This window comes from Oryctolagus cuniculus, chromosome 14 (genome assembly GCF_051225735.1).
Source record: "Oryctolagus cuniculus isolate XC-2025 breed Fujian yellow rabbit chromosome 14, ASM5122573v1, whole genome shotgun sequence".
Taxonomy (NCBI): domain Eukaryota; kingdom Metazoa; phylum Chordata; class Mammalia; order Lagomorpha; family Leporidae; genus Oryctolagus; species Oryctolagus cuniculus.
In genome coordinates, this window is record NC_142880.1 from 64924407 (window position 1) to 64950399 (window position 25993).

Genomic DNA, 25993 nt, shown 5'->3' on the forward strand with positions numbered 1-25993 from the left:
CCTTGACTTATGATAGTTTGACTTAAAATTGTTCAACTTTATGGCATGAAAGCAACACAAAGAACAGAACTTCAGCTGAGCTAGCCACATGCAGTATGACATACTCCTTTGGTCCTGGGAAATAACAGCAACTCACAGCTCCCATTCTGCCATATGAGTGGAAACAATGAAAACTCTACAGTGTATTGTGTCGCTAAGCTATGATGTTTGGTAGGCTGGGCATCCACGACTACTTCAAAAAGTTTATGTTAAAATGGAATTAAGAGTTTGTTTATTTTTTTGCAAAATGATTTTGAAATCCATGCATAGTTTTTTATAACACACATTTCAATGAACTTTTTCAAGACTGCTTATATTACATGCATTTTGGATTTACAATTTTCAGTTTATTATGGGTTCATCTGGACATATTCCCATCGTAAGTCAAACAAGATCTGGATTTCTTTCTGTTCCCCCCCCCCCCATCCTAAATTCCAGAGAAGAAAGTATTCTAAAGGATGAATAATTAATACCTAATACTTACAGCTTTTGAAAATATTTTTAATGACATAGAAGCCTCTAAAATTTTTCTAGTGCAAAGTCTTTGGAGCAGTTATTTAAGGAGAAGCGTTATGGTACTCATACAAAAACACAGTGAACACAGAGTTTGCCTTAAATTTGGCCTCTAAATGTACAGTGTGTAAAAATACATGATCATTGAAGGAAAAGATCGTCAAAAGCTAAGGAGTGATGGTAAAAAAAATGGCTTCATTATGTTTCCATTTACTTCCTAGGCCAATATACTGACCTTATTCTTCATTTCCCAAGAATCCTCCCACATCTTTTTGTATACTTATCAAATTGACTAGCGAGTAGTTTATCACTTTCAAGTCTATCCTTCCTACATTAAGTTGGCCACTTCCACCAAAACCAACTCCTTTTCTAAGTACCAAGCTAGTATTAATATGGTCACATAAATAAATCTTAGTTATTTGTTTCCTAAAATACACATCAAATTGTGCTTTCTCATCCCCCTATGAAATAACATTGAGTTGAGTCAACATGGATATGCAGCGTATCTACCACTGAACTTCAGGATACAATCATTTATTCATCTGAGTCTCTCTGTGGCTTCACCTCTGATGTGAAGGCACACAAACCTAATTGTTAAAGACTTCCCACTTTCTGCTCAAGCACCATTACAGCAGTTATTGTGTAAGTCTATGTGATGTTAGAGGTATTAAAGAAAGCACATCATTTAGAAACATGTGCATTTTGAACATCTGCTATGAGTGAAGAGCTACATATACCAGGAGAAGTATTTTATGATACCACATCAGGTTGCTTTAAAAGCAGGCAGGTAACTTTAAACTTTTGCTCCTCCAAAAGCCAGTGCAAGAAATACTGCCTCATATTTGGTTTCTTCTTTAATAGCCTGGCTGAATTATACAAAATCCCAGTGTGGTTTTCCTTCCTGGGCAGAGCCCCACATTTATATAATCCTCAAAGCCATTGCTTGAGTGTTGCTGTACCTTTCTGCAACTCATGTTTCAGAGACACAATGTGTTTCAAAGAATTTAAAGAAGGAAGAACCCAGCTGCCTTGTAACATCAGCACAGGAAAGTCAAACTGGGGTGTAGATGGCAAGTGTATTACAGACAGGTGGAACTTATTTTTTATTTCATGTCTATATATAGACCAAAACCAAAAAAATTATTATATTTACACAGACTCAACACAAGATAGGTTGAAGTTACCTGATTGTAATATATTGTCTCTACGTCCTAGCTGGCCTTTTGGTAGAATACACCCTTTGTTTTGGTGTTCAGTCTACCCTTTAGGGTTGGCATTAACCATCCATGAGAGACTTGCTATTGGTTCACATTTCCGTGTCTGATATGATCTATTCTAGTTGGGCAAGGCATACACAGCCAAGAGAACATTTAGGCTTCATCTCCAAGAATACTTTGTGACCCTACTGACCCCAATAGTTAAAAATTATTATTTTAAAACTTACTTGATGTTTCCTGTTATCTTGTATGCTCAGTATATCAATTATCATGGATAACTGATGATTAATGGATGGTTCTTCATGATTTAGCTGCTTTCCCCTAGGAAATGCTTTCAATAAGATAGAGAAAAAGGAATCATTTAAAAATATCAAGGGGCATTCTATTTATTTGATGAAGTTAGCTTTATAGAAAACCAGTGGACCAACCCTCTCTCTTTCCAATACCAATGTTCTGAAATGTTGAAACTTAGGAAGTTTCCAGAATGCTATCTAAAAGGCTAGGGCAGCCTTTCTAGAAGAAATAAGAATATAAAGCTCATTTGCCTACTCTGGTCTTGGGCCAAATTAGATAGGTTGATAGGTAAGAAATCTCTAGCGAGGATGAGACAAATTTCAGATTTTGATATACAAGGGAAAACAGTGACTCTGCACTCTGCACACTTATCTTGCTTCTTGCTTTTTTTTTTTTTTTTTTTTTTTTTTTTTTTTTTTTTTAACAGGCAGAGTGGACAGTGAGAGAGAGAGAGACAGAAAAAGCTCTTCCTTTGCCGTTGCTTCACCCTCCAATGGCTGCAGCAGCCTGTGCGCTGCAGCTGGCGCACCACGCTGATCCGAAGGCAGGAGCCAGGTGCTTCTCCTGGTCTCCCATGGGGTGCTTGGGCCATCCTCCACTGCACTCCCTGGCCACAGCAGAGAGCTGGCCTGGAAGAGGGGCAACTGGGACAGAATCCAGCGCCCCAACCGGGACTAGAACCCGGTGTGCTGGCGCCGCAGGTGGAGGATTAGCCTGTTGAGCTGCAGCGCTGGCCTTATCTTGCTTGTTAAGGTAAAATATTAATGTTGTCTAAGTCTGAAAAATTTAGAAGAGTCCAAAAAGATCCTGAAATATTATCCTACTTGCTTTGAAATTGTGTTTATAATTATGAAATAAACTCTGAAGAAGTTCCTGCAGTGCTAAGTGCAAGATGAGCAATGCTGACAGACACACACAATCAAGGAGGAGTAATTCAAGGAATCTGGCAGATAGTAGAGATTTCAGAAAAGAGCCACTCCTATTCGATCGCAAACACCAAACATTGCTCCTAATCTAAAGTTTTCAGAAAGTCAATTTCTATGTCGTTCTTGGCAAGGCATTTGTGACCTCTTCTAGGAGGATTCACATGGAGGATGGTGCTTCTGAGTACTGCGACTTCTTTGGAATATACAGCTCGTCAGACTTTTCTTGATTGTAATAAACTAAGAACAAAAGATCTCAGGTATCACCTTAATCTGGACAGATTGTGAAAAGTTTATTCCAGAATTTAGAGAGTGGCTTTGTAGATCTTCTAAGATATAGCTTCCACTGGATTGCTTTTGTAAGTCACCTCTTTCAGCATTATAAGTATTCCAGGGTTGGGAAGAGAAAGATAAAAATGTTACTAGCTGTATAAAAACAAGATGTCCAGGAAAACAGTCCTGGCTATGTTCTTAGAAGCATTTGAAGAAGCTCGAGTCTTGACTGTTTCATATGCCCCTCCCTTTTTAAGATAAGCATCTGAGAGTATTAACCAACAACTTTGAGGATCCTAGAAAAATACTAGTTTTCTTCCTCAATTGCAACATAATGTTAACTTTTGACCTAGATACCATTTCTATAAGACTGAAGTAATTAGTGCTTTTAGTTTATATTAATATTAAATAATATTCCATGAAACACGTTTCTTCTTATAAACCTTTTAACTACTAGCCATGTAAGTCAGTTTGGATATTTTAAAAGGTGATGCATTAACTAAACAAATCATCACATCAAGTGAACTGGCTAATCTCACTTGATATGATAAATTTATATACTAAGACAATCTGGTTTTTCTGGCTTTCTAGACTATAAAGATATAATTATTGGGTCTAAGAGTCTTTTAAATGTGTTATTCAGAATCATCTCAAGTTACAGTCTTTAATTTTTTTCCCAAAGATTTATTTATTTTATTTATGTGAAAGAGTGACAGAGAGGGAGAGAGAGAGAGAGAGAGTGAGAGAGAGAGTGTGAGAGAGAGGTTTTCCATCAGCTGGTTCAGTCTGCAAATGGCCACAAAGCCAGGAGCCATTAGCTTCTTCTAGGTTGCAGACATTCGTAAAGTAAATCTAGGGCCAGCATTGTGGCATAGCAGGGAAAGTTGCCACCTGGGATGCCAGCATGCTACATGGGTGCCAGTTTGTGTCCCGGCTGCTCCACTTCTGATACAGCTCCCTGCTGATGGCCTGTGGAAAGCAGTGAAAGAAGGCCCAAGTTTGGGTCCCTGTTACCCATGTGAGAAACCTGGAAAAATCTCCTGGCTTCAGCCTGGCCCAGTACTGGCTTTTGAGGCCAACTGGGGAGTGAACCAGCAGATGGAAGTTCTATCTGTCTCTGTCTCTCCCTCTCTCTCTCTGAAACTTTGACATTCCAATAAATAAATAAATCTTGAAAAAAATAATCATGTGAATATAATATTGGGTAAACTCTAAACAAAACAAAACGAAAATGGGGTAGGTGTTTGACCCTGCAGTAAGGCTGGTTGGAACACTCACAACTAATAGTGAGGAGCCTGGACTTGACTCCCCGCTCTGCTCCTGATTTCAGCTTCTTTTTAATGCAAACCCTGGGAGGTGGCAGGTGCTGGCCCAAGTAGTTGGATTCTGGGCATCCAGATGCGAGACCTGGATTGAGTAATGGGCCTTTGAGAAGTGACCCAGCACATGAGATCTTTGTGCTCTCTCTCTCTCTGCCTCTCAAATAAATAAATAAAAGTTTTTCAAAAACACTTATGATTTATATTCTATTTTCTTGTTCTAGAATACTAGCTAATTTTCCTAAGTTACCCTGTATACACCTGACTTGTCTGGCACTCAGAGTTTACACAAAGCATTTAAATGGTCAAGGCTTGACTCCAAGTCAAGGGTTTGGTCAAAAACATGTCTTAACCCTGGAAGGCTTTCCTAGAGGAAGTAGAATAGAAAGGATGAGGGTCCTCTCTTCTCTAGGACTGTGGAATACATAGCACTTTTTCCATTACATTTCATTGTCTTTGTAAGATGACTGATGATGGGGGTGCCACTCTGGGATCTATAAGGTTCTAGCACGCGATAAACTAATGAGAACTGATCCTTACTGAATGCCACTTTGCTGGGCTTCAACTGAGATTTCTTGGCCTTTACCACATAGTCCTATTCACACTGTACCACAAAAGGCTTCTGGTTAGATTGCACAGGAATGTCAACATTGGTGACTCCCTACAAAGGATGTTTCCTTGGTTCATAAAAACGTAATATTTAAGCAATTTGTTTCATTAGATTTTATGTTCTTTCAGAGAAATCTCCTCTACTCTGGACCACTAATGACCTGTTGCAAAATTCTGTCTCTGCTAAGCAACAGGCACCCTAACACTTAAGGAAAACAGGGATGGATGTAAGTGATTAGATAGGGGCATTATTTGTAGCCTGTCTTTATGATCCCTGTTCCAGTCATTGAATAAAAGTAGCTTGAATTTGTTCCTGAAGCTTTAGAAGGATTCACTCCAGGGTGGCTCTACTTTTTTCCAGTTCTATTATGTAGGGATTTTTAGCATTAGAAAATGCAGTTAGATCATTTGTTTCCTTAACTGAACTCTATAGCCCTATACAGAGACAAGTCTTCTTTGAAAGCCACTATTAAGTTCCTAATCCAATCTTTATTAAAAAGACTCAATATTGCAGACAAGGAGGTTAAGACTAATCCCCAAAAAGTAGTGATCAAGCTCTTCCACACCACACAGAGGCATTACACTACAGCAAAACTTGAAGCCGGGAAAATATTGACAGTTGCAGTGTTTTTTTTTTTTAAACTTAGCAATGTTTTCCTTAACTCATACACAATAAAAATGTGTAAATAATTAGTTTCACCAAGAAAAACAATATAAGTTTACTTAGTCCCTTTAAAACAAGCAAAGACCTACTTTTAAGTCTAATTATTAGATGTGAGATGTGAATAAAGTTCTTTTCTCAGAGGCATCGAGAGTCCCTACCATAATTTCCATTCTTTTTTTCTTAAATTTAATTTATTTGTTTGGAAGGCAGAGAGACAGAGGGAGAGAGACAGAGACAGAGCTAATTCACTCCCCTAATGCCTGCAACAGCTGAGGCCAGGCCAGAGTGCAGCCAGGTGCCAGGAACTCAATCCACGTGGGTGGCAGGGATTCAAGTCCCTGAGCCATCACCTGCTGCTTCCATGGTGCTCATTAATAGAAAGCTGGAGTTGGAAGTGGAGTCAGGATTCGAACCCAGGCACTTCAACATGGGGTGCAGGCATCTCGAGTGGCGTCTTAAATGCTGTGCCAAACATCTGCCCTCACCCCAACCCAAACCCCTATTTTCATTCTCTATTTGCACCTCCATCTAAGACATTCTTTTAAGAGCGTATCATCTACTTTATACTGTGTCTAGCCAGAATGACTCTGCATTAAGTCATTAGCTTAAACTCACTGGGTAAGTCATTAGCAAGCTACCCTGTTTGTTCCAAGCCTATGAGTATCAGAGAGTTAAACAGGTCTTCAATTACTGATGGTCTTTTTTGGTTCAGTGCACACAGGGTCTTGCGATTGATTCCTGCTCGAAGCCATTATGATTAAAGATGGAACACAAATTTTGTCCTTGAGTGCCAGTGATCTGTACCAGCAAATGAAATCATGTAATAAACCTGGGTTCCTGCTATGTGCCTGTCATCCTTCCAGAGCTTGGGATGTATCACTGATAAAAGCAAGATCAATTTTCTTACATGGTTTAAATTCGTGCAGGGAGAAAAACATAAATGGACCATAGTCTTCTGGAAGATGAGAAATCTCTGGGGGGGAAGAGGGGAGCAGAGTCAGGTAGATTTGGAAGTGCAGGCTTGGACAGACTCCCGAGAGATCGTCCTTAGATGATATTTGTAAAAGGTAAATTTGCTGAACATGTATCGTTCCCAGGTAGGATGAGAAGACTCCCACGTAGTTCTCTGGGGAAGGTGACATCATTGCTGTGGCAGAAGCTGAAGTCAAGCACCCTTCTGCATCTCACATGGGTCCAAGGTCTGTGCCTGCCCTCGCTGCTTTATAACAACACAGGCCAAACCAAAAATGAGCTAGTTTTTAAAAGAAGGGAGGGATAGACGCTAGCCAGAAAATATATTTGGGAAACAGGAAGTCCTAGCAATGTATAAAGGTTATTCGTGTCAGTTTGGCTAGAATACAGAGGCTGTGGTGGGTTAGACCAGGGAAAGTATTGAAAGGTGGGTCAGGGTGGACTAGGGTGTGTTCATAGTGCTGCCTTGAGGCTAGCCAGCCCTGGGAGGGAGAGTGGGAGGTTTCAGGCCATGGTGTGGAGGCTGGGGTGGTGGCAAGCCTGTGCACAGGGACATGGCATCCGGGAGTCACAGAGCTTGTAGTTACAGGGACTTGCCACATTGAGTGACTCAACACCACTGGTTTCTGTCATCTAAATACTTGGCTAATCTTCTGGAAATGCAGCCTTTTAATTGAAAGGTTAAGGTCTAACAATCTCAAATCAAATATCAGATCCAAGGTTTTCCCATCTTGCCAAGCTAGGATGCTCAATGACCCTCAAACTTCAAGTAAACAAAGTGTTTTATACATCTTTAAAGAAAAAAAAACATCAAAGACCATTAGATCCACTTCATCCTAAAGGAAAAAGATTATTCTAATATCAGTTTCATAAATATTTATATAAATAATTTATAATATATTATATAATTTATATAAGTGATATATAAATAATTTATATAATATATAAAATAATGTAAACAATTTATAATATTATGCAAACATAATTGTAATGTATTATAATAAATAATTTATAATATGTTACATAAATAATTTACATAATTATTTTATAAATAAAATGATATTTTAAAGTACAAGTACCTTAAAATAATACTGGCAAAAATCTTTTGTAAAAGGCAGGTAACTTTTTTTTTGAAGATTTATTTTATTTATTTGAAAGACAGAGTTACAGGGAGAGAGAGGGTGAGACAGGGAGAGATATCTTCCATCTGGTGGTTCACTTCCTAAATGGTCACAAGGGCCAGTGCTGGGCCAGGCTGAAACCAGGAGCCAGAAGCTTCTTCTGGGTCTCCAAGGTGGGTGCAGGGGCCCAAGCACTTAGACCACCTTCCACTGCTTTTCCAGGTGCATCAGAAGGGCGCTGGATCAGAAGTGGAGCAGCCAGGACATGAACTGGCACCTAAACGGAATGCTGGCATTGCAGAGGGCAGCTTTACCTGCTCACCAGTGTCATCCCCAGCAGCTAACTATGGACTTTAGTAATGTCGACACAGTTTCTTTTTTGAAGCCGAATAGATAGCAGTTTCCCATTTTATGTTTCCTCACATACTTAGAATCTAGAAAGATCAATGCCAAGGAAATGCTGGTTAAGAGGGTGGTGGCAGGGTGAGAGACCAATTTCTGCTTCTTATACATTTAGAATAACTGACAGCAGGGTGACACGTGCCTTGCTTTATTCTAAAAAATAAATTATCAAATTTAAGTGGAATTGTGGCACAGCTGGTTAATTCACAACATGGTATGCCCCAGCTTCTGGTCCAGCTTCTTGCTAATGCACCTTGGGAGGCAGCAGGTGATGGTCCCAGTACTTGATTCCTTGCCATGCACATGGAACACCTGTCTGGATTTCCAGGCACCTGGCTTCAGCCTGGTCCAGTCCCAGCTGTTGAGAGCATTTAGGAAGTAAACCAGCAGACAGAAGATGGATCTCTCTCTCTCTCTCTGCCTTTCAAGTAAGTTAGTTAATTAACAGTAACAATTAAATTCCTTAGAGACCTGCTAGTTTGTCAGTAACTATTTAAAGTATAGGTAAATCTATAGTCTAACTTGGGCTAAAGATAGAATCATGAAAATACTCAGATTCATTCAAGTTCATTTAAACTCAACAGTTAAGGGAACCTACAAGGAGAGCAGGCATGTATAGGGTTGGAGTTGGTGTTAGGAGTTAAGTTTGGGATAAGAATCTTCAGCACAACTCTCTTAGACATCATTAACATACTTAACCATCCGGTGTTGTCAAAAGAAGCTCTTACTAAACACCCAATAGTTGTGCTGGTGCCGTGGCTCAGTGGGTTAAGCCATGACCTGTAGCACCAGCATCACTTCAAGTCTCAGTTGCTCCAATTCTGATCCAGCTCCCCGCTAAAAGATCTGGGAAAGCAGCAGAAAGTTGCACAAGTCCCTGGACCCCTGCACCCATGTGGGAGATCCAGAAGAAGCTCCTGGCTCCTGGCTTTGGATCAGCCCAGCTCCAGCCACTGCAGCCGTCTGGGGAGTAAACCTGAGGATGGAAGATTCTCTCTCTCCTTCTCTCTGCAACTCTGCCTTTCAAATAAACAAGCACATAGGTCTTTTTATAAAAAATTCAATAGTAAGCTTTAAAAATGAATGACAGCTAGGATTGGAAAGAACTTTTATGTTACATTTTGAAAGTTGGTCAGGATATGACCCATCTTCCAGCCTGGGGTTCAGTGCCATGCTGGGGTCTGCATACACAGTAATGAATTAACAACCTGATTTCAGTATTTTAAAGAGTGCAAAGGATATCACATATTTTTAAGCTCTACTTACTTGAAAGACAGTGTTGAGAGAGAGAAAGAGAGAGAGAGAGAGAAAGAGAGAGAGGGAGGGAGATCTATCCAATCATTCACTCCCCAAATGGCTGCAATGAACAGAGTTGGGCCGAACGGAAGCCAGGCACTTCATTCAAGTCCCTCATGTGGGTGCAAGGACCCAAGCACTTGGGTCATCTTCCACTGCTTTCCCAGGTGCATTAGCAGGGAGCTGGATCAGAAATAGAGCAGCTGGGACTCAAATCGGTGCCCACATGGGATGCCGGTATCACAAGTAATAGCTTCACCCTCTATGCCACAACACTGGTCCCGGATATCACATTTGAATCCATAACATAGCATCACAGTCAAACTTAACAAGCAGGTGTCTTCGATTTGGGCAGTTAAGTTTGACTATCCAGCCTGAGCCAAAAGATCTCATCTATTTTCCCAAATTTTATTAGTTACTTAAGAAACAGTTTGGTGAATACTTCCACAAGGAGAAACAGAAGAAAAACAGGAAGTTATCCTTGGATGAAATATTAGGTTGAAAACGATGCTGAAATAGTAGGCTGAAACTAATTATAGTTAGCTAGTTGATTACAGCTCTCAGTTAGATAGATGTATGAGCAACAGCTTCTTGAGTGGTAGAAGTTAAACCAATGACTTGGATAGACCACACCATCTGGAGAATTTCAGTAACAGCTTGTCTGCCATTCTCAGGCCCCGAGCAGATATAAACTCTAAGAACATATGGATATGGCTCATTATATAGAAACTTAAAGCTAAAAGGGGGAGGTAGGGCAGGGACTCAGAACTGTTTTACTTACAGCAACATTTGATAATGCAGGCTGAAGTTTTCCGTTCTGTTCTCTCTATAATAAATTACAATTAATATTGTAAATGAGGGTGGCTTGTGCTACTCATTCACCTGGCCATCTGGTTATTGCTTATTGAACACCTACTATGTACCACACACTGAATTAGGCTGTCTACAATGATGAAAGAGTCATGATCTCTACTCTCAGGGGGTAAACAGTCTAGCCAGGGAAAAAGAAGAAGCAGGTAATAGAACTGACGCTAATGTCTTGAAGGAAATATTTCTATTAGGGTAGAAAGCTTCATCGTCACTGATAATATTTAGCAAGAGAAAGCACAGTTAGTACTATTTTAAGAAATTCTATATAAATTGCTTTGAGTACCACGCATAGAACAACGCAAATTTTGTTTTAAAGGAATGATTAGGATTTCAACATTTTTTATAAACAATTTACTTATTTGAAAGGCAGAGGTTCCGAGAGAGAAAGGAGAGACAGATCTTCCATTTGCTGGTTTACTTCCCAAATGGCTGCAACGGCCAGGCCGAAGCCAGGAGCCAGGGTCTCTCACGTGGGTGCCAAGGGCCTAAGCACTTGGCTCACCCTCTGCTGCTTTCCCAGGCACATTAGCAGGGAGCTCGATCAGAAGTGCAACAGTCGGATCTCCAACTGGCACCCATATGGGATGCCGGCGCTGCAGGTCCCAGCTTTAACCTGCTGAGCCACAGAGTGGGACCCTCTTCAACAGTTTAAAATGATGACATACACTTACACTATTAGTGGGATGAGGGATGTTTATGTTTAATGTTTCCAAGTCTCTTGTAACCACATTGCAATGTGGAAGAGCATTTTCGTGACTGTTCCAGGGAAGGGAAGAATTGTGTAACACATGAAGTCATTAAAGGGGATCACTGATGTTTCCTGCAAGGCTATCTTAAAATCCAAAGTTCTGAATCAACACTCTCTTCATAAACACCAGAAGGAAACACTAGGCTCATTTGGTGTCTAGTTTCGCCCTTGCAGAACAGCAAGCAATTCCAAGGGGACATGGATGTCTATATTCTGGAACCAAACAAGGTCTGGTGTGCTCTAAATTACCCGATTTTATACGAATACAATAAGATCACTTTCAGATCAGGCCAAACTACTGAATCTCAGATTTCAATGAAACAATCTTATGAAAATGCAACCAGGGGCCCCCACAGCTGGCTTTGGTTAAAGAGCACTACCTAGTAACAAGAGTATTAACAGGGGAATACCAGGTAGCACTTGGTTAATGTCAACCTTCATCAAGAAAATGGACTTGATCATCATCCCACATAGTTACAGCCCTCCACCACTGTTGGCTGCAGGAAGCATGAGTTCAGATCCTTTAACAGACCACGGTTGTGTCCATTGTTTCTATGAAAGAGTTCTTGTGTAGAAAGCTAGACATCTGCTTGCTATACAGTAACTCGGAAAAGAATTAGAGAATTTATTTTGTAATGGATATGCCTAAAAGACCCACAATAGTACTGTCTGTAGCTTAGCTTGAAGCTAAGGTTTCCTCCTAGTTTATTCACAAGTCTGCCGAATCTGGCCAAACCTCTATTTTTTTCATAACTACCCTTTATTTTCAGGCCTCTCCTCCCTCCCCTCCATATTCTGACTGAGTTCCAGCATTTCTCCCAGCCTAGCCTCATTGCGGCCCCACATTCCTCCCCTCTGCAGAAAGCTATACCAACCTCATATACACTGTCCCTCACAATATGCCCACCCATATTATAGTGGTTTTTCGATCTTGTCTACACACATACCACAGGTACTCTTTAATATAGTTAAAATGCTTGCAGTGAAAAATCTTTTTTTGGAGGGTGGGGGCTAGCATTGTGGCTCAGTGGGTTAAGCCACTGCATGCTATGTCGGCATTTCCGTATCAGAGTCCTGGCTACTCCGCTTTCCATCTAGCTTCCTGCTAATGTGCCTGGAAAGGCAGAGTAAGACATCCCAAGTGTTGGAGGACCTGTCACTCATACAGGAGACCAAGATGGAGCTCCTGGCTCTTGGCTTCAGCCTGGCCCAGCCCTGGCTGTTGTGCCATTTGGGAAGTAAACTAGCAGACAGAAGATTCTCTCTGCTCTGTCTCCACCTCCCCATCTCTTTTCCTTTCAAGTAAATAAATAAGTAAATATTAGAAAAAAAACTTGTTTGTGGGAAAAATTCTTCATCCCATCTTCTTGAAACAGTCCAGGGAGAATATAATCTGTGAGGCACTGCATCATACAATGTAACTGACCTGCCATGATGGCTCAATTTTTCATGATCAAGGTATCTCCCCTGCCAGGTAAATATTATGGCTGATTTTTTTTATAAAATTTTCTTACTGGCCTCCCAGCATTCTTTTTTTTTTTAATATTTATTTATGTATTTGAAAGTCAGAGTTACACAGATAGGAGAGGCAGAGAGAGAGAGAGAGAGATAGAGAGAGAGGTCCTCCATCTGCTGGTTCACTCCCCAGATGGCTACAATGCCAGAGTTGCGCCAATCCAAAGCCAGGAGCTTCTTCTGGGTCTCCCACACAGATGCAGGGGCCCAAGGATTTGGGCAATCTTCTACTGCTTTCCCAGGCCATAGCAGAGAGCTGGATTGGAAGTGGAGCAGCTGGGACTTGAACTGGCTTCCATATGAGATGCCAGCACTGTACGCAGTGGCTTTACTCATTACACCACAGCACTGGCCCCTTCCCAGCATTCATAATTTTGAATAAAATCAGGCATCAGTGTCCAATTCCTGCATCCATACTCAAGCTGAGTTTCAAAGCCCTTCCTAAACAGACTGCAGACACTACAAACACATGTCCACCACTTAAGCTGCAGAGGAGTTGGTCAGATGCATGGACGCACCATGTCTTCCGGGTGTTGTCACCCTAGCCTGCAGTACCTACTATGGTCTCCTACTTGCATTCCTACCTCTCATTCAAAATGCACTCAACAGGTGTGTCCTCGAGGAAGTTGCCACCAGCCTCACACCCAGTCAGACCATTTCCCCACATTTGCCATGAATGACTGCTGCCCTGTGATCTGTACAGAACTCTGCTCAGCTTAATAAAGCTCTGAGGTCAGGAAATTTTGCCTGACATTTCAAGGCTCTATATTGTCTGCTAAAAAAAAGCACTGTACTTAAGACATTAGGGATAATAGATATTTCCCCTCTGCTTCTTCATGTTTGGCTAGAGAAATGTTACTCTACTCATTAATGATTTCTAAAAATTTTATTTATTTTTCTATTGATTGACAGAGTTAAAGAGGGAGAGAAACAGAGTGCACTCTCACACACTAATTCACTCCTCAAATACTAGAAATGGCCAGGGCTGGCCTGGAACACACTTTGTCTCCGACATGGGTTGTAGGAGCCCAATTAAGTGAGCCATCAGCACCGCCTCCCAGGGTTTGCATTTGCAGGAAGCTGGAGTCAGGAGCTGGAGCTGGGAATCAAATCCAGGTACTCTCTTGTGGGATGTGGGTATCGCAATCACTAGGCTAAGCACTCTCTTCTACTTTGGTCATTTTTAGTGAAGTACAGATTTTCTTCAACTGCCATGTAATCTCTACTCAAATTCATCCTGCCAGTATTGACAAGTTAACTTACCTGAGTGAACATTTTGTTTTGTTTTCCTGCTTTAAGGAAGAGATTTACTTAGCAAATAAACATCTAAGTTCTTGACATGCTATCCACCTCTCCAAACTCTCACCTCTTAGCTCTCTGCCACCTGCACCCCCTTCTTGGACAAACTGGCCACTGTATTCTTTGGCATGTCTTATACTTAGCCATGTGCATGATTTTCTTATGAGCTTCTACTTAGGATGTATTTCTCTTCCTGCTTTTGCTTATCTGACTTCCACTGTTCTTTACAGACCAACTCCAGGGGCCAGTGCTGTGGTGAGGCAGGTAAAGGGGCATTGGCAGTGCATATGCACATTGATAATAAAAGTCCCAGCTGCTCCAATTCCAATCCAGCTCCCTGCTAATGCTCCTGGGAAAGCAGCAGAGGATGACCCAAGTGCTTGAGCCCCTGCATGCACATGGGAGACCCTGAGGAAGCCCCTGGTTCCTGGCTTCAGACCATCCCAGCTCCTACCGTTATGGCCAACTGGGGAGAGAACAAGTGGAAATGGAAATTTCTCTCTCTTTCTCTCTGTCTTTCCCTCCCTCCCACTCTCTGTAACTCTGCCTTTCAAGTAAATATATATAATATATATATTTATATATAAATACATATACATATAAATATAATTATATAAATATATTATATATAAATCATATATAAAATATATGTTATATAATATGTATTATAATATATAATAATATAATATATAAAGACCTATTCCATTATCATCCTAGTATCTTATTCTTTCTCTGGAACTATTATAATAAAATGGTATATTAGTTGATAGTTGTCCTTTTCTCTAAATTCCTTTTTTTTTAAAGAAAAGATTTATTTATTTATTTGAAAGTCAGAGTTACACAGAAAGGAGAGGCAGAAATAGGGAGAGAGAGAGAGAGGTCTTCCATCCGCTGGTTTACTCCCCAACTGGCCTCAAAGCCCAGAGCTGCACTGATCCAAAGCTAGGAGCCAGGAGCTTCTTCCTGGTCTCTCACACAGGTGCAGGGGCCCAAGGACTTGGGCCATCTTCTACTGCTTTCCCCGGCCATAGCAGAGAGCTGGATTGGAAGTAGAGCAGCCGGGACTCAAACTGGTGCCCATAAGGGATGACGGCACTGCAGGCAGTGGCTTTACCTGCTCTGCCACAGCGCCAGCCCCTCTAAATTTCTTATATGCAGTGATTGACATCTATCTCCTAGCAGGTGGTCAGAAACTACTTCCATGCAACTTTCAATTACAACTTTTAATCACTGGGAACTTTAGACAACCAAATCAGATCTCAAAGAACAAGTGATCAGGCAATTAAGCAAATATCCCTGTATCAAGATAGGCTTAAGAAGACAACTTACACATTAAATAAAATTATCTGTCATTTGAATGCATATACAAAAATGCTTGCTGAAAGAGCGTTAGCTATAGTTGAAACTTGTAGGCAGAAATCAATATTGTTCTTATCCTCATTAACCATTGATGGAATAGCCTGTTCTATCAACTAAATATTTGTCTTCTATTTTCAAACTAGAATTGCGTTTAAGATATTTCACTTTAGCGTTAAGGAAAATGGTGACACTCAAAACCAAATAACAACATAACCTAATGCCGGTGAAACTAAAAAATAGTTTAGAATTTCCTGTAAAGAATAAACATTTGAGCATCTTTCAGGCCTAACCACTGTAATTCTGATCCTCTGACATACAGGACGATTTTACATGGGCACTTCAAAAATTCGTGGAAAATGGAATGAAGAGATAACTAAGGCCGGTGCCACGGCTCAATAGGCTAATCCTCTGCCTTGCAGCGCTGGCACACTGGGTTCTAGTCCTGGTCGGGGCACCGGATTCTGTCCCGGTTGCCCCTCTTCCAGTCCAGCTCTCTGCTGTGGCCAGGGAGTACAATGGAGGATGGCCCGAGTGCTTGGGCCCTGTACCCGCATGGGAGACCAGGAGAAGCACCTGGCCGCAGCGGCCATTAGAGAGTGAACCAACGGTAAAGGAAGACCTTTCTCTCTGTCTCTGTCTCTCTCTCTCACTGTCCACTCTGCCTGCCAAAAAAACAAAACAAAACAAAACAAAACAAAAAAACAAAAAAACAGAGATAACTATAATTTGATGCAAAAACCTTTAAATCGCATTTTTCCATAAAATGTACTTTCCATGAACTTTCCTTGTACATTTCCCTGGGAGATGAACTACACTGCACAGCCAAACAGATTCAGGCTTCTTCATGTTACATATGTTCAAGCACTTTTGGTTTATTGCTGCTCTACTAAATGGTAACAAAAAAGGCACTTTGGCATGTGAGTTACTTACTACAGAAGAACAGAACAGATTTGATCCCCTAAGCAGATATTTAAAATATGAAAAATAAGTGAAGTCATTTGGATGACATACTTAGAGCAGGGAGGGCAGTTGTGTTCAGTATGGACATATTTAGGGAATAAATTACTTTTACTTCCTAGTTCTTTGCACAGGAGTTAACTTTAGACCTTAAGAGGACTCCACTGTCCTATTCAGATGAGAAGTAAGTGGTACCTTAACAATTAACATTTGGGACCAGCATTGGGTACAGCCGATGAAGCCGCTACAGCCGCTGCCCACGATGCCAATCCCACAGAAGTGCCACTGCAAGCCTTAGTTGCTCCGTTTCTGATCCAGTTCCCTGCGATGCTCCTGGCAAGACAATGGAGGATGGTCCAGATACTTGGGCCCTCTGCACCCATGGGAAACCCAGATGAAGCTCTTGGCTTTGGCCTGGCCTAGACCCCACTGTTGTTGCCATTTGGGGAGTGAACTAGCAGAGGGACGATCTCTCTCTCTGTCTCTCCCTCTCTCTCTGTAACTAGGTCTTTCAAATAAATAAATCTTGTTTAAAAGTTAACATTTGTGTCTCTCTACTGTCACATTTTTCTCTTTGATCCTCACATTTGATAGTTTCAAGGTATCCAAGGATGCCAGTCTTCTACTTTTCAGCCTGAACGTGTTCACCTCTATACTTCAGCTTGCCTAAAGCTCACACTCAATGAGAGCATGACCCTTTAGCAAATGTCAGCTTAGCTACTGCACTGAGAATTATAGTTCTAAAACAGCTACACTGCTTAAGTAGGTGCTGCACTGAGAAAGGTTTTTCTTTAAGCCTTCTCCTTTAACTTTTTAGTGATGGGGAAAATGAGGCTCAGATGTTATCCATCTTTTCTTGTATGACAAAGCTGGGTTGTGGACACAGTCATGTGTAATTTAGACTCCAGGCTCTTAACTACCATCCTATGTTGCTTCTTCCTACATCAAACCCTTGCAGTTTTCAGCCTGAGATATGATTTCTGGAGCTGGTGCTATGGTGTAGTAGGTTAAGTCACAACTTGCAATGCTGGCATCCCATGTTGGAGTGCCAGTTGAACTCCCAGCTGCCCCACTTCTGATCCAGCTTCTTGCTAACGTGTCTCCCAGGGCAGCAGAGTATGGCCCAAGTACTTGTGCCCCTTCCACCCACATGGAAGACCCAGATGGAGTTCCCGGCTTTGGCCTGAACCAGAACTGGCTGTTGTAGCCACCTAGGGAGTGAACCAGTAGAGAGTTGATCTCTCTAGTTCTGTTTCACTGTTTCTTCCTCTCTTTCTGCCTCTTTGCCTTTCAAATAAATAAATCTTTTTTTTTTTTTTAATGTGTGATCCATGCTACACCAGCCATTCCTAGGATTGTTTGCAAAGTGGGTGTAGTAACTATGGATCAGATACATTGAATAGCATGCCTAAGATACGGCAGAGCAGCCATTCCAATGCAGGTCAGGTTAACTCTACATTCTATGTTCTTGCCTCACAATGACGTAGACTTTGAATTGGTTTCTACTCACTGGGAGTTTTTCCATTGCCAACTTAGCACCACAATTCACCTATAGATACTTAGTACATATTCAGATAAACATCAAGCTTCAAATCATAAAGATTCCTGCATGAACCTGGCTCTCCCACTTTGTGATATGACCTTGAGTAAGCTAATAACTCCTGATCTTATGGGGACTAAGGAATAGATATCTTTTTTATCACAAATTACTTAACATGAAAGTCAAATGGGAGAATAGAACAGTGCTTCATAAGACATAAAGCTCAATAAAAACTAAGTGCAGTAGATTCATGTATGGAAAGACCTTCATCTGTACCTCTGGACATGGCATGAAAGACAAAATAAAAGGTTTTATAGGTAAGAGGAAACCATCTGGTTCAAGGATAATGATCAATTTTACTGGAAGCTGTTTTTCTGAAGTAACTGAGACAGTCTCCTAATAAGTGGAGATTACTTAGACTCTGTAAAAATCCCAGTAGAGGGAAAATGATTTGGGAGGGAGGTGAAAAGATAAAAGGAAAGAGAGCACTGGTATTCCTGGGGTAGGGAAAGCAACACTCAAAATAATGGGAGAAATGTCCGAGGTCTATGCATCATCAATTGAACTGTATTTAAGTGTGCTTGCCCTACTGTTTCCATGACTACAGGGATTAAAAAATCTTGTTATGCTTTCCAATGAACAACTGAGTTAAAAAAGCAGCTGAACTGGGAACGCTGCTCTTGGGTCAGTGGAGGGCTTGTTGAAATGCAGATGCCTAGGCCCTCCTGCTAACATTGGGTACAGCAGGTGTGAGATGGGGAAGAGGACTTGGTGATCTGACAAGCCCCCAGGTGACATCATGTGCTGCTCTGGGGACTGCACTCCGAGAACCACTGTCCGCCTGGAGTTCTTGCCAGCCTTGAAGGACACAGCACAGTAACAAATGCCCAGTCATGAAGGACTGAATTCATGCAGTGCAAACCTACCTGAAGCAGTTCATGTATCACACAGAGACCTAAATCTGTTTCTGAGTAACACTTTGCAGGAAGAAACAGGGAGGTGTTTTTGCTAAGAGAAAGCGTTCACCCTATATCATTTGGATATTTTTACAAGTTGAACAGTGCTTCAGACTCAGTTTTCTGGGATTGCTACCTCCTGATTTACCTCTTCCCTTTGCTCTGCGGTTACCTGAAAACCCAGCTGCACAGCCCTCATCCATGCTGCTCCCTAGCAACTCCACACACGCCATCCTCAGCGTGCCCCAGGAATCAGACTTCTTGCCAGCTGAACGCAGTTGAAGGCAGTTGAAGGTCACTTGCCTCTAGTTAGCTTGTAGAAGCAGTGATCGTAGATAAAAACTCCCAAGCTGCTTCTAGACTGTGGCAGGTACTTTTATGTTCCTGAGATTTTATATGCCTTGAGGTTTTGCTATCTACCTGATGCAAAAACTAGCAAGGACTAGAAAATTAAATATTGGGGTTAAAACAGGTTTGGAGGACATGAAAAGGGCAACGTAAGTAGAGAAAAGGTTCTTTTTGGCTAGTAACTTCCATTTTTAAACCAGAAAGCACTTTGTTCCAATTCTGCCTGTCCCAGAGTGGCAGGCTTCCTTCCAGGGTAGGAGAAGGATGCGGGGAGGGAAGTAGCCATGGCAACACACCCAACTTTGTGGGCAAGGATAGTAGGGGGCCCGTACCCGCACCTGCACACACGCACTTTGAAGAGTTTGTATTTCCAGCCTGGCCGCTCAGTGTAGTCTGGGTGGTCCCTCCCTTCCCACTTCCTCCTGCTAGAATGCTGACTTCAGGGAGAACCAGTGCTCCTTCTCTGCAGGGCGTCTCAGAGGGTGTGGGGAAGACTTCCACCAGACCAGCGGAGGTCATTCTGACCAAACCAAACAGCCGGCTTCCAGGCTGGGAACAGCGAGTAACTCCCTGTCTGTTCTAGCATGAAAACAAGCAAACACACCGGCTTTGTTATTATTAAGTGCTTGAATGATTAACATTTTTCAGGTAGGTGAATGCTATCCAATTTTGATGAAGAAATTCTCCATTTGCCTTGAGTTTTGACAAAAACACAAGGCTCAAAAGAGAAGCAAAACTTCCCTAATCAGATAAAGCTTTCTAAATATATGAGATTAACTGTCTTCTCAACAACCCTAGGCTAGGTACTATTATTCTCCCCAGATAAGACAGCTGCAGTCCAGAGCGATTATGCAACTGCCCAAGGTCATGCAGCCAGCGTTTAGGTAGCAGGGACTTGAGCTTAAGCAATGGGACTGCAGAACCCACCCTCTTTAACTGCTACCCCATATGTGCTAGGTGGGAGGCAGCAAGGAGATGTCCACACCCAGCATCACTGGGCCCCCTTTGTCAGGAACGGGCCTGTTTCCTTTCTCTAGGAGACCTGCTAGCCTGCTTTGCTTCTGACTCACAGGATTAATCCGGTCAGGATACATTATTAGGAGTTAGGTTGCCTTCACTGTACCTATCCGATGTTAAAGCCATTTCATCTCAATGTGATTTGGGCCAACCTCTGTGCAAATCCGTGGGGCAGCTTCAGCTTCAGAATGAACATACCAAGACAGCAGGCAGAATTGTAAATACCCGCTCCTGTCACCCAGGTGTTTCATGTTGCCAATCTGGTTCCACTTCTGGTTCTGTCCGAAGGGTAGAAAATCTTGTGTGTTTGACCAGTTAGCTAACCTTTCCTGGCCGGCCGGCTTTCAAGCCTTCCAGCAGGACGGGTATCAGGGCACTTGAAGGCCAGACAAGCCCTCAGTCGTCAGCTGCTTTCCCAAGTATTTCAGTATCTTAGCTTTGGCCTAAGGTGATGATTCAATGCCCAAGTCAAGAGAATGAGGAAGAGTAACACATGGAGCCTTTACAATTATCCCAGTAAAGAAAGAGTGACAGAAAAATCAGGCTCATGAGCACAGGGGTAGAAATGGAAACGAAGCAGCATGCATGACACTACTTCAAAAGGTCCATTGGAAATGGAAGTAAGAGTTTATCTTGATGTTAAAAAAAACTTTGAAATCCAAGTATACATGGGATCATCCATAAGTTCATGGAAAATGCTCAAAATTTAAAAAACTATGCATGGATTTCAAAAAATTTTGTGCACAAAAGCAAATGTATTTTTTAATCCTTTTTTTTTTCTTTTCACAAACTTGTTGCCCTCTTTTATTCAGGATACCACCAGAAGCCCTTTCTCTCCAAAGCCTCTGGGTGGCCAGGAGCCACTCAGCATGGCATATGTCTTCCTGTTAATCTTCAGGTAATAGAGATCTGGCTGAGCACAATAAATATCTCTCCATTTGCCCCCCTCCCCGCCCCCCATAACCAGTAACCAGAAGTCCCTGTCCCACAATCATGCCAACAAGTGCCTTAAAACAATAGTCTTCAACCTCAACAAGGTGCCTGAAATCCATGCAACCTTTGGAGCTAGAGCCCAAAGAGGCCTTGCACACAGGAATTCAGACTTGCAGTTTAATCTAAAATCATGAAGCCTGTAGTAGAAACACAAACTCTAGCTTTTGTACCTCATAAAGTAGGTAAGGCTTTTCACAAGTGCTGGGGCTCCCTTCCCTCACTCATCCTCCAGTGAGGATCAGCCATGGCCGAGATCACCAGAATGGCCAAGACATGCACGCGTGTTGGGGCTCAGAGAAGGGAGACAGCTCTCTACCGTCCGCTTACTGGGTTCACATGGTAAACTGCAGGAGACTAGGCTTAGGACGCACTGGGTTCTGGGGCAGTCATTTGGATCAGAGAGGAGTGAGCTGGGAGTGGGAAGGGAAAGGAGAAGTCAAGTCATTCACCAACAACAGGAGAATGAATACAGTCAGCCTTAGGAAGAAACTGATGAGGAATTTGGAAGAAGCGCTCTGTCCCAGAAATACACGTCGTCGGAAAAGCCCACCAAGACCCCTTCTGTGCTAGCTCTCAGAGGCTTTCCACACCGCGCTCTCACGTTGTGTTGTGCTATTATTTATGTAACCAGCACTGTAGCAGAATAGATGCTTCCCCAAGATTAAGAAGAGCTCATAACCTCAAAGCTCCTGAATTCTCAAGGCAATAGTCCTTTCTTACAGGTATCACGGAGGCCCACCTCCCTTATTTGAGAGGAGCAATGGGAGAGAGGGTGACGAGGACACCACCAGCCCAGAGAAGCGCAGGCTAACTAAGGCTGACTACTGGGATCAGAGGCAAGCAGAGGGACCCAGTCATTTGGTAGCTCCCGTGGTTAGTCTCCTGTCCGCTGCTAGTTCCCCACTTCCCAACACACAGCTAGCAGATGCTTCTGTGTGGGCAGCCAAGCGAAGATTGTAAGAACGATCAAGCTTGCATCTCCTCAAAGCCATTCCGGGAGCCCTTATCAGACATCGCCAAGGCTTTTCTGCAGTTCCCTGCTTTCCTCTGCCTTGGCTCCTGTTGGAGCGGCAGTACCTCTTTCCTCCTTCTCCCCCACTCCCTTGCTTGCCCTGATTAGAGCCAGAAGTATTTTCATTAAGTCGCTTTATAGAGCAATAGCAACATTTACTATTCATGAAGCCGCCCCTCCGTGATGTTTAAGTCTTTCCATGTGTCTGGAAGCTTGTTTCTGTTCTCGTTTTACAGAGCGTCTCTCTTCCTTCCAAACACAAGCTCAAAAGAAAGAGGGAAGGCGGAGGGGGTGCATGTGCCGGAGATAGCCTCCAGATTCTTCTAAGTGTTTCTAATCCAGTTAAATTTCCCTTTGGATTCAAACAGCTTCCTGCTGAAATCGACAGCCGACCTGAATTCCAGGCTAAGAATTAAGTCAAAAAGGAAAGAAGGCACAGACAAGTAACAGAGTCAGCTCTATGCTATGAAAACCGCTATGTTGACCGGGGCTCCCTGGATTTAACCCATTCATTTTCCCCTTGCTTCTCTAGGATTCTGACTCGATCTTTTCTAGCCGGCTAAGGGCAGGCAGGCGAGCAACTATTATTTACACACCACTCCTTGCTTTGGGGATAGAAAACAAGTTTGTTAAGTCCCTTGGGCAGACACCTCAGTGAGGAATGCTGGTGTAACACAAAGTTCACATTTCAATGCCATATGTTGTCAGCCACCAGGAAAAGTCTTCTGTCTTGTGGGCACAAACCAGGTCCCCCGGCTTTGTCACAGGGAAAAAATAAACATCATTTGAGGAGTTAATTAGGCGGTGGGTCGGCAGCCACAACAGAGCCCCACCAGGGCTGTCCGCAGAGTCCTTAAGGGAGCACCACACACACACACACACACACACACACACACGGAGACGGCTGTTAAATGTCACAAGCCGGGCATCTGGAGTCCGACCCCCAAAAGTAACTGCATTCCGAGAAGGCATTCCACAGATGTCAGGCCACACAAACGCGGGTCTCCCCCCAAGCACCCTGTCTCATTTCTAAGATTTCCCGCAGCCCAAGGTCTGAACCCAAAAAGAGGAGGGGTCGGGCGGGTGGAAGGGGAGGGTGGTGGGGAGCAAAGGAGGGAAGGAGGTCGCCAAAAAAAGAAAAATGAAGCCAAAGCCAAAGGGGAGAAGGCTCGCGAAGCTACTCACGGGCTAGGAGCTAGCGCCTCCGCGAAGCCAGCATGCCTCCCCCGTGCCCAGAGCCTCCAGGCGGCAGCGCAGCCGACTCGGCGGGACCGGCTTAAATAGCCGCGGGCCGGGAGCCTCGGAGCCGCGCGGCCACTCCCGGCGAGAGATATGGTTCTAATCAGATGCTGGCAGCTGAGGACTCCCCAGGAATGTGCCGGGATGTTTTTGCTGCCTGGGCTTGGTAACTCCCCCTCAACGTGTCTGCTGAGTCTTCCAAACTTAACTGTTTATTAACTCGCGCCGCAGCCGCGCAGAGCGCCCAGCTCCCTGGGCTAGGCGCGCCCGGCCAGCGGGGGGCGATCGCTGGGCGCCGCGGGCGAGGGGCGGAGGCCGAGCCCCGGGCGGCGCGGGGCAGGGGACGCGGATGACGGGGTGGGGGTGGGGGCCGGGAAGGGTGCACATCAGGACAGGAAAGGGAAACTCTGCAGGAAAGGGGAGGGCCCCGCCGAGCCTCGTTCCCTGGACTGCCACTTGGGGTGATGTGGCACCCGTGGGGGCCTGCGAACAAAGGGCAGCCTTCACCGCGGCGGGGCTGAGCGCCGAGCTGCTGTCCTGCAAAGTAGGACGGCGATGCCCCTGCGAGGAAGCCAGGCGCCTTCGTTGCGGATGCGGATGCGCGCTTCAGCTGGCGGGAGTTGTGTGTCTAGGTGTTTGTGTATGAAATGTCACCCTGCGTAGACGGATATAAAAGCAGCATCTCTGTGCAACCAATAGAAGGAAAACAGGTTCACGCCTCAATCACGCCTGTTAATGAGCCCTGTTTCCGAGTTAGACAGAGATTGTGTATTGGCTTCCCTCCCGGTGTGTTCTTGCGTCCATTTAATCCGTCCTACTCTCCTTAGCGCTTCCTGTATATCTATGGGAAACATGAGATGGGTGCAATGAAATAGCTTAAAATACTCACATGCATTGCTCCCTGGAAGCCACTCTGCATGTCCTAGAGACCATGACCAAACCGGGACTTCATTGTCTCCATATTTTAAAAACAGCAACAGTTGGAAAACATCCGGAGAAGTTCTGCCGCTTTTTAAGAATTATGAAGTTATTACTCTTTTGAAAGGCATGCTTCTTCTTTTATTAAAGTCGGAGGCAAGGTGCACTAAATGTGAAAATGCGAACTTGTGACTCCAGTGCTGGGAGGAGGGTTACTGATTTTATCGAGGAAGGGACACAAGGGATTTGCGTTTTCTCTCTGGAAACTGAGGGTTCAAATCCGGCTTATGGGACACCGAGGATGCATTTTGTGGTCCCTGCCTAGCCCTCACTGCGAAGCCACTGTGTAATTTAGGGGAGCGCAATGTGAGTGGCAGTCACTGCTCTCAAGTAGGTCAGGCTTGGAACAGGCAGCGTGCAGGGGACCCTGGGGGGCGCCGGGACACCGCCTCTGCCAGCCTCTAGTGTTTCTGCCAGGCTCATGCCCCCACACCTGGGGGTGCTGACAGCTTTCAGAGTTGCTCTGAGGTAATTTGTTATTATTTGAGAAAAAAAATGAAGACTTTATGTGAATGACAAGAGGCGTCACAAAATGTTAGTCCTAGATTGGTGTTTATGCATTGAAGCAGAGGACTTGAATTCTGGCACATTTGAGGATGTGGTGCTTGGCTTCTAAAATCCGCAAGTCCCGAGGGGATAGTTTCACTTCTAAAGGTTAAGCAGCTGCAAAAAGGGCGGCCGATGTGAGGCGCATGGAGGCAAAGAAACACGCGTCTCGCCATGTCTTACTGTGGCAACTCAGAAGGGCCCACTCAAGCCTATGCTTTGAAACTGGAAGATTTTTTTTTTAAATAACCTTTATTTTCTCAAAGCTAATAAGTGCATTGCAGGAAACTTAAAAACACAAGAAGCAAAGAACAAAGTCATCCGCAATCACGAGCAGTTAAGTTCAACGTGTCCTTCTGGGTCCCTGCGTGCACACACAACATCTGCTTTTATGTGCCTGAGCTAGGGAATGTATGGATCACACTTTTTCACACTTCATGAATATTTGCCAATTCAAAATCCCAAAGCTGTCTGAGTACTTTGATAACCAAAAATATACTACATCAACTCAATCTGTTAGAAAAAAATGTAATTGATTTTCTTGGGAATAAAAATTTTGTAAAAGACAAAAATGGCAGCAGGCCTCTAAACACAAATTTTGGCTGAGTTACAATTAATATTCTGTATTCCCTTACAGTGACACACAGCAACGGTGCGTACTAAGTGTTCTGTTTCTATGAGAATTCATGATCAGATTGGGGTTATCAAAATATTAGCAAGAAGGCGTGTTTGCATTCACTTACTTAAGGTTCTTCTACAGCCCAGCCAAAAGAAATGCACATCCACCAATGGCTAGCATCAACATGTAGATAGGAGAGATCTCGCTTTGTACTTCCTCTGCCCCTCTGCTGCCAGCCCAGTGAGGAAGTTCTGATACAGGCTGACTGCTCAGAGGTGATTTAAGGATTCCAGGTCCAGGATGCATTTTTTCTTTCAACTCTAGCAAAAAAGATAACAAACTACCTAATTCACCA

The 25993-nt window shown here is 43.3% G+C and overlaps 1 protein-coding gene across 5 annotated transcripts in view; it reads right to left on the minus strand.

Annotated features, from left to right (window-relative positions):
- The window catches only part of DAB2 (DAB adaptor protein 2), an 83172-nt gene that overhangs the window by 39594 nt on the left and 17585 nt on the right, over positions 1 to 25993 (minus strand). For 3 of the 5 annotated variants that reach the window (XM_070056671.2, XM_070056672.2, XM_070056665.2), the window contains exon 1: positions 23442 to 23812. The exons of 1 other annotated variant lie outside the window; for it this stretch is intronic. The gene's annotated coding sequence lies outside the window, so the exon portion shown is untranslated. Of the gene's footprint in view, positions 1 to 16585; positions 16724 to 23441; positions 23813 to 25993 lie in introns of those variants that run through there. One more of the 5 variants, XM_089313155.1, reaches the window with a different exon arrangement.